Source organism: Dicentrarchus labrax, unplaced genomic scaffold, assembly GCF_905237075.1.
Source record: "Dicentrarchus labrax unplaced genomic scaffold, dlabrax2021, whole genome shotgun sequence".
Classification (NCBI taxonomy): domain Eukaryota; kingdom Metazoa; phylum Chordata; class Actinopteri; family Moronidae; genus Dicentrarchus; species Dicentrarchus labrax.
In genome coordinates, this window is record NW_026136716.1 from 11309434 (window position 1) to 11325891 (window position 16458).

The following is a 16458-nucleotide window of genomic DNA, read 5'->3' on the forward strand; positions in this document are numbered from 1 at the left end:
CTTTTCTATAGACAAGGCCTTACTCGAATTCAATACAAAAAAATGAGGGCAAAACTCAAGACTATTAAACAACACACACTGCAGTGGGTGCAAAATGCATTGATCCCTACTACTGCTGCTCACACACACACACACACACACACACACACACAAAAAAAAAAAAAAAAGATTTTTTTTTTTTTTTTTTTTTTAAAAAATTTTTTTTTTAACTGTGTGGACTGCTTATGAAAGTATGTTAACCTGGAAGACCCTCCATTAGCATTTTAGCCAGATACAGCTCTCGATAGCTGCACAGCCCTCGCTGCTGTCAATTAGGTTCAATAAATTGAGGAATTAAATCTATAATGAATTAAAGTCGACTTTTTTTAAACTAAGCAAAGCCACAAACCGGGCTGTTTTTTATTGTATTACACTGCTGTTGCCTGCAATGCAAACTAAAAGTGTGACAACATTAAAAATGCTATATGCATGTCTTATTTTTCAGTATAAAGACAGAAAATAACATTTTAATGAATTCATACCTTATCCATCACAATGTTTAATTGATGTCAGTAAGTTCCAACAGAAGACATTGCATGATATCGTTCCATTAAGGAATGGCATCTACAGATACCTGTTCAAACATGTCCAATTATAATCACTGTACCTTTGGACCCCAAATTCTTGTTATTGCCAAGACAAAAGTAAAATATAATTTCTACGAGACGCCCAATTGAGTTATCTGTTAAAACAGCAGCATGACCAGAGTCAATCACGTTTGTTTGTTGTTTTCATCCTGCTGCTCAGTATTCATTTGTACACACTCTCGACTTGGAGCTGCCCACTAAATCCATTTTTCCCCATTGTTGGCCACTGTTCATCTGTAATGGAGCATGAGGGGGTCCTCCAGTGTTTTGCTGACGGGCGCCAGCACAGTTGTTAAGTATTACTCATTCATTTCCCCCAAGCCAGACCAGGTTTAGATGCAGAAATGGCGTACTTGTTGATATCTAACGTAGCTGAGTGTTGAATAAATGAAAGCGGTTTAACTGCAAATAAGCAATTCGCGGGACCTCGGGGACCTTTAGACTATTGCATGTTTATGGTTAGAATGATCTCAGAATAATTCTCTGCTGTGGGACTATCCTTATCTTATTCATTCATGTCCCACTGAATCCCCCCCCACACACACACACACACACAATCTCACTGTCACCACTGTCACCACTGTGTTTTAATGCACGACAATGCCTTTAGCAGGGATCAAGTACATTTACAAGATTTATGTTTGTTCTTTGCTTGTCTCCTGGGGCCAGACGTTTCACAAGTTTGGGGCTCAAACTTTGCTTTTTTTTTTTTTTTTTTTTTTTGCATTTGAACGGGTGCAAGCAGAGCACGTACAGCCCATTGTGGGAATACGCGAATAATGAATCAGGAAGAAAACAATAAGTGTTCAGAGGTCGTTTGGCGTCTGAGTGTCTTTTCAATCATTGCCACTGACGACTCCGAGGTGAAATTCCCAAGGCGGGAACTCGCACCATTTGTCAGACAGTTTCCCACAAATTCTGTTTGCCATGCAGCGCAAGTCAGCTCAAGAACCGGCAGAAGTGGCGTTTGCGAGCGCATGTACATATGTTTGTGTTTACGCCTTTGTACGTGTGTGTGTGTACAAAAGAACGAAAAAAAAAAAGAGTTGAATTCTGTCACGCCGTTGTCTGGGGCTGCTTTGTGATGAAATGTTGTGCCCACTTTCCCTCAAGCTTCCTACCTCTACCTCAGTGATTTTCTACGCCTCCCAGAGTGACCTGTAGCCATTCTTGTACCCGGCTTGTTTTGCAGGTGTATTCAGAGCTCCAAATGCTTCCAAGAAATCACTTTCCAAGCCACTGTGAACAACCTGCAGCTGGCAGATCACAACTAAAATTATTTCTGTGCAAGCCTCATTTAAATATGTTAGTAGAAGCATACAGCACGGGCATTAACATCATGAATCATAGCATGACATAAATGCTGCAAGAAAAGCTAAAGCTTTCCAGCAGTGGCATAATAATACTTGTCTCTAAAGCTGTTCCAAAGACAAACCGACTTAAGGTGTGCTCAGACATAAAGCAATGCAAATTTTAGAAGTGGCCCGATTGCATGCAAAGTCAGTGGAATGACTCAAAGATTCACCCGCACACATTCAAAATATGTGTTTCCCATCGGCTTCACATGTGACAGGCAAAAGGAGTGACTCATTTTAGACATTTTAAAGGTTTAAACCAGCATTTAAATAGGCTGAAATGTTGAGGCAACTTTGTTTTTCAACTTTAGTGGACTATATCAAGCCACTGACCAATAGCAAGCTATGTCAGTATTAAGCTTTGATGGAAATGGGAGTCCAAAATGGCGGAGGGAATTATAACTTATGAGCTGTGTTTTTTTTTTTTTACCATTTATTTGTATTCAACCATCCTCTGCTTTCATTGTACCACTTCCTGGTGTGACCAGGCTGTAAGTCGGTTCATTTTATGAGCGCGTCTCCGCCGTTACATGAGACTCTTCCCTAACTTGCCGGTGCGACCCAGGCTACATTCAAAATCTGAAAACTTTAAGGGGCATTTTCAGCGTTACAAACAGAACTGAGAGCAGCAACCCCCCCCACCACCACCACCCCTTCCATTTGAACTTTCCCATCCCTGAACAGAGCCTTAATTTCCGCTGCCAGCTGTTGAGCAGACATCAAACACTTTGCTCTCAAAGAGGAAAAACATGAGAATGTGTAAATTATTTTTTTCAGAAAGACATACCAATTTTCTCTCATCTACCATGATTTTTTTCCATGACTGCAAAAATGCTCAGGAAATATGGGAGTCCTGGCATTATTGCGTCCCATTGAAGCTGCTTTTGGTAGGGGAAATTGGTACTTCCACTGTACCTCAGATGCTATGAGTTTTCTCTGCTGAATGCCTGTGCAGAGCAGTGAGTCTGGCAGGATTCTTTTGACGTGAAGGATATCAAAACTGATGAGTATCACTTAACGTTTACACTATTTACATTCAAACAGCACTTTTCCTCAACCACCATCAAATAACATACTGTAGAGCACAGAGATTTATATCCACAATAGCTGGTTTGACACACTGTGGGTGTGTTCCCTGTGTACCAGGCTTTCATGCAGCTGGATGATAAAAGGAATGTACATGTACACACTTTGACACTGCCATCAGATTAAAGGAAAGAGGTGCATGCAAGGACCATATTCAGAGTTATCATGAGATAACAGCAACATATAAAGTAAATTAAGAATCATTCAATGAAAATACTTAAAGCTGCAGTTTTTTTCTTTTATAAAAATAGAACTTTTGTCTGGCTCGTTCTAGCGTTCCTAATGGCATTTGCAAGAATCCACCGGGCCTGGACAAAAACAACCAATCAGAGCCTGAGTACAGAAAAGTCTATGGAGGTTCCAACCGAGACTCACTCAACTATTATTGGAGTACCAAGAAAAAAGGGGCAGGACTTCGAAAGGGTTAATTGTAGTAGGATTGCAAATCCTAATTAACTCTAAAAGATATTGTATCGCTGCAGTAATAATAAACAAATGTCTTTATGTGCAAGAGTTTGTCCTCAGAAGAAGTGTCCTCAGAAGACAGACTTACTCAGTATTGGTATATACGCTTCAGCTATTTGCAGGTGTTTTATTTATTCATATTTTCTTCTTTGAAACCTTGACAACGTCATGCCTTCTTCTGAAGAGTTTGTGACTGTGACCTCCAAAGATCAAGGTAAGTGTGAACGACCTCAAGTTACAGCTCAAAGTCTCAAAGTGTGTGTTTTTGAAGTCCTGAAACTTTATCTGTAATGTGGTCCTGTACTGGGACCCTTTTTTTTTCGTAGTTAATGTCTAACATATACTAAATTACTGCTTCCTTGTATCTTCCAGAAACATGTGTTAAAGTGTTTAGTGTTAAAGTGATGATCCTCAATATAAAGGTCTACTGTTTGTATACAGCAGATGGACAGTTAATTCAGGGTTTAGTTCACAATAATAAGGCTGTAACATTCCTGGCTTCATCTGTCTGCTGGAGAAGCGGCTTTTTGGCATTCAAACAGAGCAATATTCGGTACCTAGTGTCAGAGAGAGGCTGAAGTCCTTTAGATTAGATCTTTAATATGTTATATCTTCGTCAGTACTGATATAATCTGTCACCTCCATCACTTGACTTAAGTTCTATGTCGAGTCAATCTGAGTACGACCATCCTCATGCATATCAAGTTGGTGCTTTGTTTTAAGTGCAGTGCATGCAGTCCAAAAAGAGTAGTTTTTTTTCTCATTTGTAGAGAGCAATGTGCCGACGGATCTCAAAATGAGGAAGAGGAAAAGGATGGACACTGATGTTGCAGCATCGCCCAGGAAAAAGGGTAAAAGCAACACCCACTCCACTGACCCCTGCAACAACAAGCTGGAGGATATCAGCGTGAGAAAAAAGCAGAGCTGGCAATGACCGAAAGATGCCCGGAAAAAAAGAGTGAGGCGTAGTACCCTTGCCAACCCCGCCGAACACCGTGAGGTGTCAGTGGAGGTTAGAATCGAAAAGGGCAAGAGAAAGGCCGGCGCTGATGCTAGACCACCAAGCATCAACAACTCCAAAAGAAAGGCCAGTGATAATGGAGATGCACCTAAAAAGAGGTTCAGGTTGAGCGACAGAACCAGCACTACTGAATCCAGTGCTGAAGAAAGGATGCAAGTTCTGATGATGATTAAGGTGACGTCAGGCAGGACTCAAGATTTTGATTTCAGGTAAGTGGTCTGAATGATTTACTGACGTTATGCACTCAAGAAAGTATTTTGCTACATTAGCTAACTAGCAATTCGTCTGCGTCACTATGTGAGCTAATGATTGTATTTACCTGTCCGTTTAAGCAATGCAGCTCAGAGTTCACTAACTCTTATGAAGCTTACAAAAATATATTTTTTATTTAGTCTTTGAACTACACAATTGATTTCCTCAAAAACAGTATATAGAATTGATAAACATATGCCTGTTATTTCATATAAAAGATGGTGGTTCTGATTCAATAAAGAAATAATGGTAAAACAATAGAAAACTCAAAAATGCTTAGTAAGTGTCTCTCAGGATGTGACTTTACGGAAGGAAGAGTGTATTACTGTGGTATATGAGGCAAAATAACATGTACACTCTGCACAGGATGAACTTAATCACCTGATCTCATCTGGAGAAGTATAAATCCAAATAAAATATTTGAAATTAAACAATTTCAATCTAGACTTTAAAATGCTCATTTGTATATTTGTGGTTCTTTTGCCCTCAGGGAAAGATCAAGGTGAGTGTGAAGTGCCTCGTAGTCTTGTTGTGTTCAAACGTATCTGTAATGTGGTCCTGAGCTGGTAATTTATATTCATCATTCATTTCTATAAAACAAATACAAATATATCAACATAATATTTAACTATAACTTGAACGACGCATCTCTCGCTGAGGAAGAGGAAAAGGACGGACAGTGATGATGCAGGATCTCCCAAGAAGAAGATCCTCATGGACACTGTCCAAAGGAGCAAGAGGAAGGCCAGTGAGGATGGTGAGGCACCTAAAAAAGAAGTTTAGGTGCGGCGACAGTACCAGCACTACTGAGTCCAGGGCTGAAGTGAGGAACACGAGTTCTGATGGCGACGGAGGTGACGTCAGGCAGGACGCAACATCCTCAACTGAGGAGGAGAGAATCTACGAGCTCTCCTTGTTTTCAGCTGATTTCAGAGAAGTACTGTCAGCTCGCTCCCATCGGCTCAGGAGGCTTTGGCTCTGTCTACAAAGGGTATCGGAGATCGGACCGTTTACCAGTACATCTTACAAACACAATCTTACACACATTATAACACTCACCAATCTTGGCCATCAAGCACATTCCCTGCCGTAAAGTGATGACAGAATGAGTGGTGAGAAGTTTGAACTTTTGACAAATTAAGACTAAACCCAAATGTCACTGCTGTCGATGAACAAACACGCTACGAATCAAGAGGAAATACTTCCTTACAGTCCCTTCTAACTCTGTTTCTGTTTATCTCTTTCTCAGATGATCCTGAGGCAGTTGGTGGATGCAGCCATCCACATGCACTCCAAGGGTGTCTTTCACCGGGACATCAAGTTGAAAAACATCCTGGTTCAATTGGACTCTGGTTTACCAAGGGTGCAGATTTTGGCTGTAAACAGGGTGAAACTGATTGGTGATTGTTTTTTTTCCCCATTTATATGATTTATGATCATATGCTTGACTGATTAGGTATGATAACAGTAAATGTCCCTTTAGAATAACTGAGGGAAACTGGCAGAAGATGAAAATAAAAACTTTAATTAATTGTCTCAACAACATACAAAGCAAGCTACGATCAGCTGGAGACTGAGCAATGTTGTCAAAGTAGTAAAAAAGCTCTTTCAGGCATGAAAAGCTTCTTTTTCAGCCTACTCTGCTACTTGCTGCCACAAGGCAAGACAAAAAAGATATCAACCTACATCTAACTGCCTCTTATGCCAGTTATAATATGTGTAATGTACAGAATTAAAACACATGGAGCTTCTGACATTATTTGTACAATCAACAGTCAAAGTTAAATAGGCAACAATGTAAGAAAATAAATTAGAAGCAGGTTTATTGCTAAATTTTCACATTCAAGGAATTTGCCTTGGTATTTTGTTTCATAACAATAAACAGATTGAGTTAATATAAATATAAATATATATATATAAAAGAAACAGCTGCAAAAGTGATTAAAACACAAATACGAAGAGTTGACGCAGAACAGTCAGAGATGGATTTTAAAACTGTTCACATTTTAAGCCTTAAACATTCCATATACAAAACATATTGTCATGTATTATGTTCTATCTATTAAACACTTTTTATTGCCAATGTGTGAACAGGTGTTAACGTAACTTAAAACATGAGACCTTCCCCGACTTTTTTGGTTGCCAGTGCACTAATTTATGGGTTTCTGTGTAAGTATGTGGGTCGGATATTTTAACGAAAATTGTCTATAAATGACCATATCCACACACACCACACACACACACACACACACACACACCTGTGCAAAAGTTTTAGGCAGGTATGAAAAAATGCTGTAAACTGAGAATGCTTTCAAAAATTTTAGTGTTAATAGTTTATTTTCATCAATTAACAAAATGTAGTGAATGAAGAGAAGAGAAATCTAAATCAAATAAATATTTTGTGTGACCACCCTTTGCCTTCAAGACAGCATCAATTCTTCTAGGTACACTTGTACAGTTTTTGAAGGAACTCAGCTGGTGGGTTGTTCCAAACATCTTGGAGAACTAACCACAGATCTTCTGTGGATGTAGGCTTCCTCAAATCCTTCTGTCTCTTCATGTAATCCAAGACACACTCGATGATGTTGAGATCAGGGCTCTGTGGGGGCCATGCCATCACTTCCAGGACTTCTTATTCTTCTTTACGCTGAAGATAGTTCCTAATGACCTTGGCTGTATGTTTGGGGTCGTTGTGCTGCTGCAGAATAAATTTGGGGCCAATTATACGCCTCCCTGATGGTATTGCATGATGGATAATTATCTGCCTGTATTTCTCAGCATTGAGGATACCATTAATCCTGACTAAATCTCCCAACTCCATTTGCAGAAATGCAGCCCCAAACTTGCAAGGAACCTCCACCATGCTTCACTGTTGCCTGCAGACACTCATTATTGTACTGCTCTCCAGCCCTTTGGCGAACAAACTGCCTTCTGCTACAGCCAAATATTTCAGATTTTGACTCATCAGTCCAGAGCACCTGCTGCCATTTTTCTGCACCCCAGTTTCCTATGTTTTCGTGCATAGTTGAGTCGCTGTGCTCAGTCTTGCCATAGTGTATGACCTGTGACATGAAACTGTCTTCCACAACCTCACCTTGGTAGCAGAGTTTGGCTGTTCCTCACCCAGTTTTAAGCCTCCTACACAGCTGTTTCTGTTTCAGTTAATGACTGTGTTTCGACCTACATGTGACATTGATGAGCATTAGCACCTGTTTGGTATAATTGGTTGATCATACAACAACTACAATCCCACAAAATCCCTGACTTTTTGCAAGTGTACCTATAAGAATTGATGCTGGTTTGAAGGCAAAGGGTAGTAACACCAAATATCGATGTGATTTCGATTTTTCTTTTGTTCGCTCACTTTGCATTTTGTAAATTGATAAAAATAAACAATCATTATTTATATTTTTGAAAGCATTCTTAGTTTACAGCATTTTTTCACACCTGCCTAAAACGTTTGCACAGTACTGTATGTACCAACCACAACAGAGTCCAACACAAAGTCCAAAGTCAGAGCTAAATTTATTGCAAAGCTTGTGAAATATATTGTAATATTTTGGTATTAGCTGGCTAACGGTAGCTTGCTTGCTAACGCGGATAAACTGCTAGTTAGCTAACGTAGCAGAACAGATGAGAGCATTCGATCGGGATTTTTTCGGCCTTGCGTCAAGCCCCTGCCCCCTGCTGTGATGTAACTGTAAACTAATTACATCACAGTGGCGAAGCAGAACCGCCGTTTGTGTTTATTAATTGAACAACCTTTCACTCGCAGTAGAAAACGTGGGTTTGATCTCCACTTCCTACATTACTTTGTGCTGTGTAGACCGGGCTTTACTTTTTTGTCTGGCATTGCAGAGCGCTCGTCACCCTTACAGAGTAAATCCATCCTTCAGTTCTGCTAGCTTGTACAAAATGCATCAGAAACCTGTAAAGGACAGTGACTTTAGAGGGGGGGTGGCAGGGTTGAGCCATTTTCACCCACAAAATGCAGATTTTAATAAATATGGTGGTGTCAGTTTTAACATCAGTAGCCTACCTCTTTAACATGGTTGCAGTTGGCTGGCTAATGTTATTGCAAGCATACTGTATGAGTGTTGGCTGACATAAGCTTGCAGAATGACTTCCCCAGCTAATGTGTATTATGACAGTGTTCATTTTAACCGACAATGTATTATCTAATGGTACAAAGGAAATGATTGCTTTCTACTGACCGAGAGCAATATGAAGGGCATCCAACTCATGAACTGCCAGTGTTTTCCCTTCAAATATAGGTTTTTAAGTTCATTTTTTTTCTAACAAAATGTGTTGTCTGCGTGGGCGGCAGTGGCTCAGACGTAGAGCGGGTCGTCCACGAATCAGAAGGTTGGCGGTTCGATCCCTGGCTCCTCTCGCTGCATGTCCAAGTGTCCTTGAGCAAGATACTGAACTCCAAATTGATCCCGATGGTGCACATCGGTGTTTGAATGTATATGAATGATTAGTTTCTGTTCTGATGAGCAGTTGGCACCTTGCATGGCAGCCACTGCCGTTAGTGTATGAATGTGTACAGTGCATTGAGTGGTCAGAAGACTGGAAAGGCGCTTTATAAGTACAGTCCATTATCATTTTACCAACAACCTAACTGCAGCCTCCACTGCACAGAGCTAATATTTTACCAACTGCCGCTAACCATTTGTAAGATATACTATTATTGTTACTATTGTTGCATCTGTCTCTGTCTTTCTCTCACAAATGAAGGGGTGATCCTATGTGCAATCAAATCCAGGGTTTGGAGTCTACATGTGCGTGCCTATAGTACTGTATGTGTGTGAGAAAAGGTGAGAGTCTGTATGTACAATGTGTGCATGTGTTAGAGGTGTTTCTTACTTATTCATGCCGGGGAGATGCTTCACACAGTGGAAGAGAGGCTGCACAGCATCCCCTCATTTGTAAAAAGAGGCTTTGTATCGACACACATGCTCGTTCTCATCATAAGTAGAAGAATGGAAACACAGAGCTTATCGGCATAATTGGTTACCAAGAATGCTGGCAGTAATTTGGACGTACTGATCATTCAAAGTGTATCACAGACTAGATGGATCATAATGATGTTAAGTAATGAAATATGGTAAATAAATAGGAAAATGAATACATTTTACAATTGATAGAAAAATGAATAAATATATGTCTAAATGAATATGCTTCAACTTAAATAAGTAGAGTATGGAGTCAGAGCTAGGACTGGTGCTGATGCTGGGCCTCCTGAAGATCTTGGTGATGATCTGGTAGAGTCTGAATCTCTGCTGAACAACCAGACATAATTATTCATCCTGCTCCTAGAGGATGATTGACCAGTGCAGTGTTGTTGTTTTTTAAATATATATATATAACATATATAATTACAACCAATCTTGTCTTTCATGAAAGCAAACTCCCTCCAGACAACAACAGAACCAAAACGATTACAGAGGGTTTGTTATTTTATACTTTATTGTGTTAAAAAGAGAAGAAAATATAATATTAAGGAACTTAACATGTTTTCTTAAATCAGGAGAACAACATTTGTAGGGCAGCACTGGAGTACTTTATTATAATGCTGTTCTGTCACACATTTAACCTTTACCAAACTGGATGTTGCAAGTGGCCATATTGCAATTACAATAATATTGAGCTGAAGTGAGCAGCGATCAATGATTGACCTGTGTGGGTTCATCATGGTCAGACTAAAGTGACCTGGTTTGGTCTGTTCCAATCAGTGCTGCGTAATTTTGTACCTAAACATCTCTAATTTCATTTATTAATTTATTAACAATTATATAATAACAATTTTGTGCCACCTGATTGTATTTATCTGCCTCAGAGTCCATTAACTACGGAGCCCCTAAAGGGACATGAAAAAAAAAAAAAAAAAAAAATCAAACGTTTCTAGTGCGCACTAGATAGTATCTAGTGCGCACTAGATCCTATGGATGGAGTGTTGTGGCGAATCAGCACATGGCTCATTTAAATATTAAAATTAGCCATGTGTTAATAGGTCACAACACGAAAATGTAACCAATGAAATTACTTATTTTGACACACATTTTAAGCCAATACTTACTACTATCTAGTGCGCACTAGATACTATCCATATTGTGGTGAATCAACACATGGCTAATTTTAATATTCAAATGAGTATTAAACTAATTTGTCTGTAAGTAAAAAATAAATGTAAATTAATCTGTAACCTTTTTTATTACAGTCCGCATTTAAATGCCTGTCCTCCTTTTGAGAAAATAACAAAAACAGTCCACCTTTTGACACATTACCTTGTTAGTTTAATACGTATTGGCTTAAAATGTGTGTCAAAATAAGTAATTTCATTGGTTACATTTTCGTGTTGTGACCTATTAACACATGGCTAATTTTAATATTTAAATGAGCCAACACTCGATCCATATCTAGTGCGCACTAGATACTATCTAGTGAGCACAAGATACTATCTAGTGAGCACTAGATACTATCTAGTGAGCACAAGATACTATCTAGTGCGCACAAGATACTATCTAGTGAGCACAAGATACTATCTAGTGCTCACTAGAAACGTTTCATTTTTTTTTTTTTTTTCATGTCCCTTTAGGGGCTCCGTCATTAACTCTTACAAAACTGACAAAAAATATTTTTCATTTAGTTTTTGAACTGATTTCCTCAAAAACACAGTATATGGAGTTGATAAACATATACCTGTTATTTCTTATAAAAGATGGTGGTTCTGATTTAATAAAAACATAATGGTAAAACAATAGAAAACCCCAAAGTGCTCGGGAGGCTGGCATACTTTGAAGCAGCGCTGTATGTACAGAAGCACAAACGTACTTTTAAAACCCAAAGTGTCTCTGGGGATGTGAATTTATGGAAGGACCAAAGACTGCATTACTGTGGTATATGAGGATGAACCTAATCACTTGATCTCATGTGGACAAATATAAATCCAGATAAAATATTCGAAAATAAACAATTTCAGCCTGGATGGAACTTTAAAATGCTCATTTGCATATTCTTGGTTCTTTTGCTTTTGGCCTTTAATTTGTCACATTCCGTGTATCATCATATTCTGAAGGTAACAGTTCTTCAGTCAGACTACAGACTTGCTGGGTATTACTACACACATTTTAGTTTTCTACAGGCGTTTAGTCAAAAGATCTTGTTTGGAACTTTGACAACGACATGTCTTCGGAGATAACGCACAAGTTGGTGACCCTGACCTCAGGGAAAGGTGAGTGTGAAGTGCCTCATAGTCTTGTCAAACTTATCTGTAATGTGGTCCAGTGCTGGTAATGTATTCATCGTTAATCTCTATAAAACAAATATAAATATAATATTTAAGTATAACTTGATCAAATAAGCTTGAAGTCCTCGATATTAAGTATTTAATATGTTATCATCACTTTATGGTCTGTACTGATATAATCTGTCCCCCATCACTTGAAGTCCTTTCAAGTCAATCTGAGTGCTTTACTTGAACTGAAATGCAATGCATGCACTCAAGAAAAGTTTTTTTCTCATTTGTAGACAGCGACGTAACAACGCATCTCTCGCTGAGGAAGAGGAAAAGGACAGACAGTGATGATGCAGGATCTCCCAAGAAGAAGATCCTCATCACCTCCAATGATACCTCGTGGTATTCAATGGAGGACACTGTCCAAAGGGGCAAGAGGAAGGCCAGTGAGGATGGTGAGGCACCTAAAAAGAAGTTTAGGTGCCGCGACAGTACCAGCACTACTAAGTCCAGCGCTGAAGTGAGGAACACGAGTTCTGATGGCAACGGAGGTGATGTTGAGAGACAGGACTCAACATCCTCAACTGAGGAGGAGAGAATCTACGAGCTCTCCTCCTCAGCAAACACAAACAAAGGTAAGCTGATAGTGGGAAACAAAGTCACTTTTATTTCTAAAACAGAAATAAGATCATGTTGAATAGTAGAAATGTAATCAAAAGTTTAAAAAAATATGTCTCTGTTTGTTTTCAGCTGATTTCAGAGAGAAGTACTGTCAGCTCGCTCCCATCGGCTCAGGAGGCTTTGGCTCTGTCTATAAAGGGTATCGGAGATCGGACCGTTTACCAGTACGTCTTACAAACACAATCTTACACACATTATATCACTCACTAATCTTCATGAAGTACCAACCACAATATTTCTGTCTTACAGGTGGCCATCAAGCACATTCCCTGCCGTAAAGTGATGACAGAACGAGTGGTGAGTAGTTAAATTAAGACTAAACCCAAATGTCACTGCTCTGCTGTCGATGAACAAACACGCTACTCATATTTTAACCCTGGCTCCTAAAAATGACATTCACATAGTACCAACTTGCTTTAGGATTGTCATTTACAACTTGTTTTTTATGCATTTATTTTCTTTAGACTTGCAATGGCAGGGAATTCTCCATCATTCTGGAGGTGGCCTTCATGCTGAAAGCTGCAGGTCTACCAGGAGGACCAGTCGGACAATCCGCTGTGGTGTCTCTGCTGGATTGGTACATTCTGGATAACAAACTAATCCTAGTTATGGAAAGACCAATCCTCTCCAGGGACCTTGACACCTACCTACGAATCCGCGGAGGATCCCTGGGTGAACTGGAGGCAAAGGTACAGATGTTTGTTTCTGTGTGGGTTATGGTAGATTTAATTGCTCCCATTAGCAGATCCACTTTTCAACAATTCATCTAGTAGAAGATTGATAGATAGATATACTTTTCGCCATATTTAACATTGTCATATCATGCTTATAATGTTGTTTGTGACACCCTTTTCCATGCTGTTGAGAATCAGGAGGAAATACTTCCTTACAGTCCCTTCTAACTCTGTTTCTGTTTATCTCTTTCTCAGATGATCCTGAGGCAGTTGGTGGATGCAGCCATCCACATGCACTCCAAGGGTGTCTTTCACCGGGACATCAAGTTGAAAAACGTCTTGGTTCAATTGGACTCTGGTTTACCAAGGGTGCGAATTATAGATTTTGGCTGCGCAAGCTTCTCAACTGAGACGTCTTTCAGCTCCTTCTGTGGTATGATATCTGACTTCTGCTTATCATCCATTTGTCAATCTGTGAAATAATGACATTGATATTTAAACAAAGGTTCCCCTCATCCTTTTTCTTTTCTTCCCCACTTCTCCTTCCATTCCTCTGTTGATGTGTTCTAGGAACCCGCGCCTTCTTTCCACCAGAGTGGTCAGAATTGGATGCATACTGGGCCCATCCCACCACAGTTTGGCAGCTGGGGGCCATCTTCTATTCGTTGCTGAGTGGACACCCAAGATTTACCACCAGTGATTTTGTTGGAAACCACATTCCAATCAACAGTGCACTGTCCAGTGGTAAGACACAAATATAGTTTTATACTAGAAAGTATCTTTGATGAAATCTATTCTTCAGATTTTGTTTTTTCATTGGATTACTGCAACTAAACCTCTGATCTCCTGCTTCCTCTCTTGCTTTTCAGACGTAAAAGTTTTGCTGTACATGTGTCTGGTCAGCGACCCTTGCATGCGTGCCACTCTGGGGGACCTACAGGGCCACCCTGCCCTCAGTGGAACCAACTTTCCATCTGCCCCAGGCCGCATGTAAGACCTTAAGGTATGTTCCTCCCACCAGTTCTTTTTCTTACATTCAGTACATATCACGTAATCTTAGTCATAAGAGCATCCATTAAGGGTCCTCAGCAGCATTACATATGTGTCTGTAATGTCCATTATATGCTCTGGATCCCCTTAACTCTGTTTCTCTTCCTACTGAGATACGCTGGAGACCACCTCACCTCCATGTACTGTTTGACCGGCTGGTCAGGGAGGAACCTGGACGAAAGATAACAACAAAAGAAGAAGTTAATCAATTGATAATCAATAATCAAGTTAACCTGTAATTTATATATATATTTATATCAATCATGGACCTTTTCCCAACTCTCTTTGAATTGCCACTTTCGAGGTTTCTTCTCAATTACCCAGCAGCCTCAGGATTTTGGGGAGTTTTTCCTCGTCTTCTTAGAGAGCTTGGGCTGGGTCAGGAAACAATGCTGACGTTGGACCAAAAATTACAATCCTGTATCTAATAGTGTAGTGTATAAATAATTTAAATGATAAATAATTCAAATTATTTGTAAATAAAATTATATAATTTTTACTTGCTGCTTCTGGTGTGAATTTTCGGTAAAGCTGTAACATACGCACTCTTGACTTAGTGCAGACACTGTAAGCAGAGGGAAACTGCTAAATTTTTCTCTTCCATTTATATGATGTTAATTGTTCATTTTGCAGAAAGAAATGCCTTCTGACTTCTTGTTTTTAATCATTTATGTGAAGAAATTTGACTTTTCAGATACGTGACTAAAAATCATTGAGGCCAGGGGCCCCGAGAAACACTCCACTCCTGCATTATACTATATTTATCTACATACTATCATTTTTTCCAACCTAATTCTTGGGTCATTTGTGGTCTGATAAACAGCAAATTAATCGCATTTGGTCTTTGCGAACGGAAATGATGTCTGCGTTCATTTGCATAGAGCTGGGAAGCGAGATCCAATCACAAGAGCTCATCTGAGACACACATGGAGACGCATTCTAATGCCAGCTGTGAACTGATGTTAATAAGGGCCAAAGAGTGAAAGTGAGTGAGAGGAAGTGAAAACTAAAAGTGCCCGGGGTGCTTAGTCCTTGATGTTACTTACAATTGTGTACCTGTGCACAGTCGAAATAGCAGAACTTGAAATAATGACCAACACGGTTTGAGATAGCCATTAATGGATGGCATCTTAACCCCCCCCTCCCCTTTCCGCTTTATTATTATGCATTACCATTGGCGTTACGTTTAGTAATACCACTGTGCAGGGAGTTCTGGCTTTTAATGCAGATTAAAGATTCAGCCCCGCTACTGCTTCCTGAGAGCATTTTAACAACGACTTACAAATGGTGGCATGAGATCTATCCTGTGAGCAATGAAACATGGGGTTTGTAGTGAACATGTGCGTGCCTGCTGTATGTGTGTGAGGGGGAAAAAAAGTGAGAGTCTGTGTGTACTAGGTGCACATGCGTTAGTGTCTCTCACTTATTCATGCCGGGGAGATGCTTCACACAGTGGAAGAGAGGCTGCACAGCGTCCACTCATTTGTAACAAGAGCCTTTGTATCGACACACATGCTCACTTCCCATCATAAGCAAGAGAATGGAAACGCAGAGCTTATCGGCGTAATTGGTTACCAAGAATGCTGGCAGTACTTTGGCCTTTTTTTTTTTTTCTTCTTTTTTAATTTCCTGTTTTGAAATTATGCTCTTGTATTCAAAGATAATAATGATATTTAGCAAGATACAGTAGCCGCTGAATATTTATGAGGGAGGAAAATTGCAAATAGCATCATTAAGGGTGACTGGGAGGTGTATATAGGAAATAAATATGATGTACTATCAATGTAAATTATTAATTATTCAGTACCTCCAAAATAAAGAGATGCTATCAGAAGTGATCATTCCATCAGGAGAGGACTGAAGCAGGAGTTCCACTGAAAAAAAGTTACTCCCAACAATGGCAGGGACAAGTTTGCGGTTTCAGGCTTTTGGACCAATTTTGGAACCATTATTGTGAGAACATGGAGGTGTTCTATATTATATGTGGCAGTAGGTTACTAATCAATAT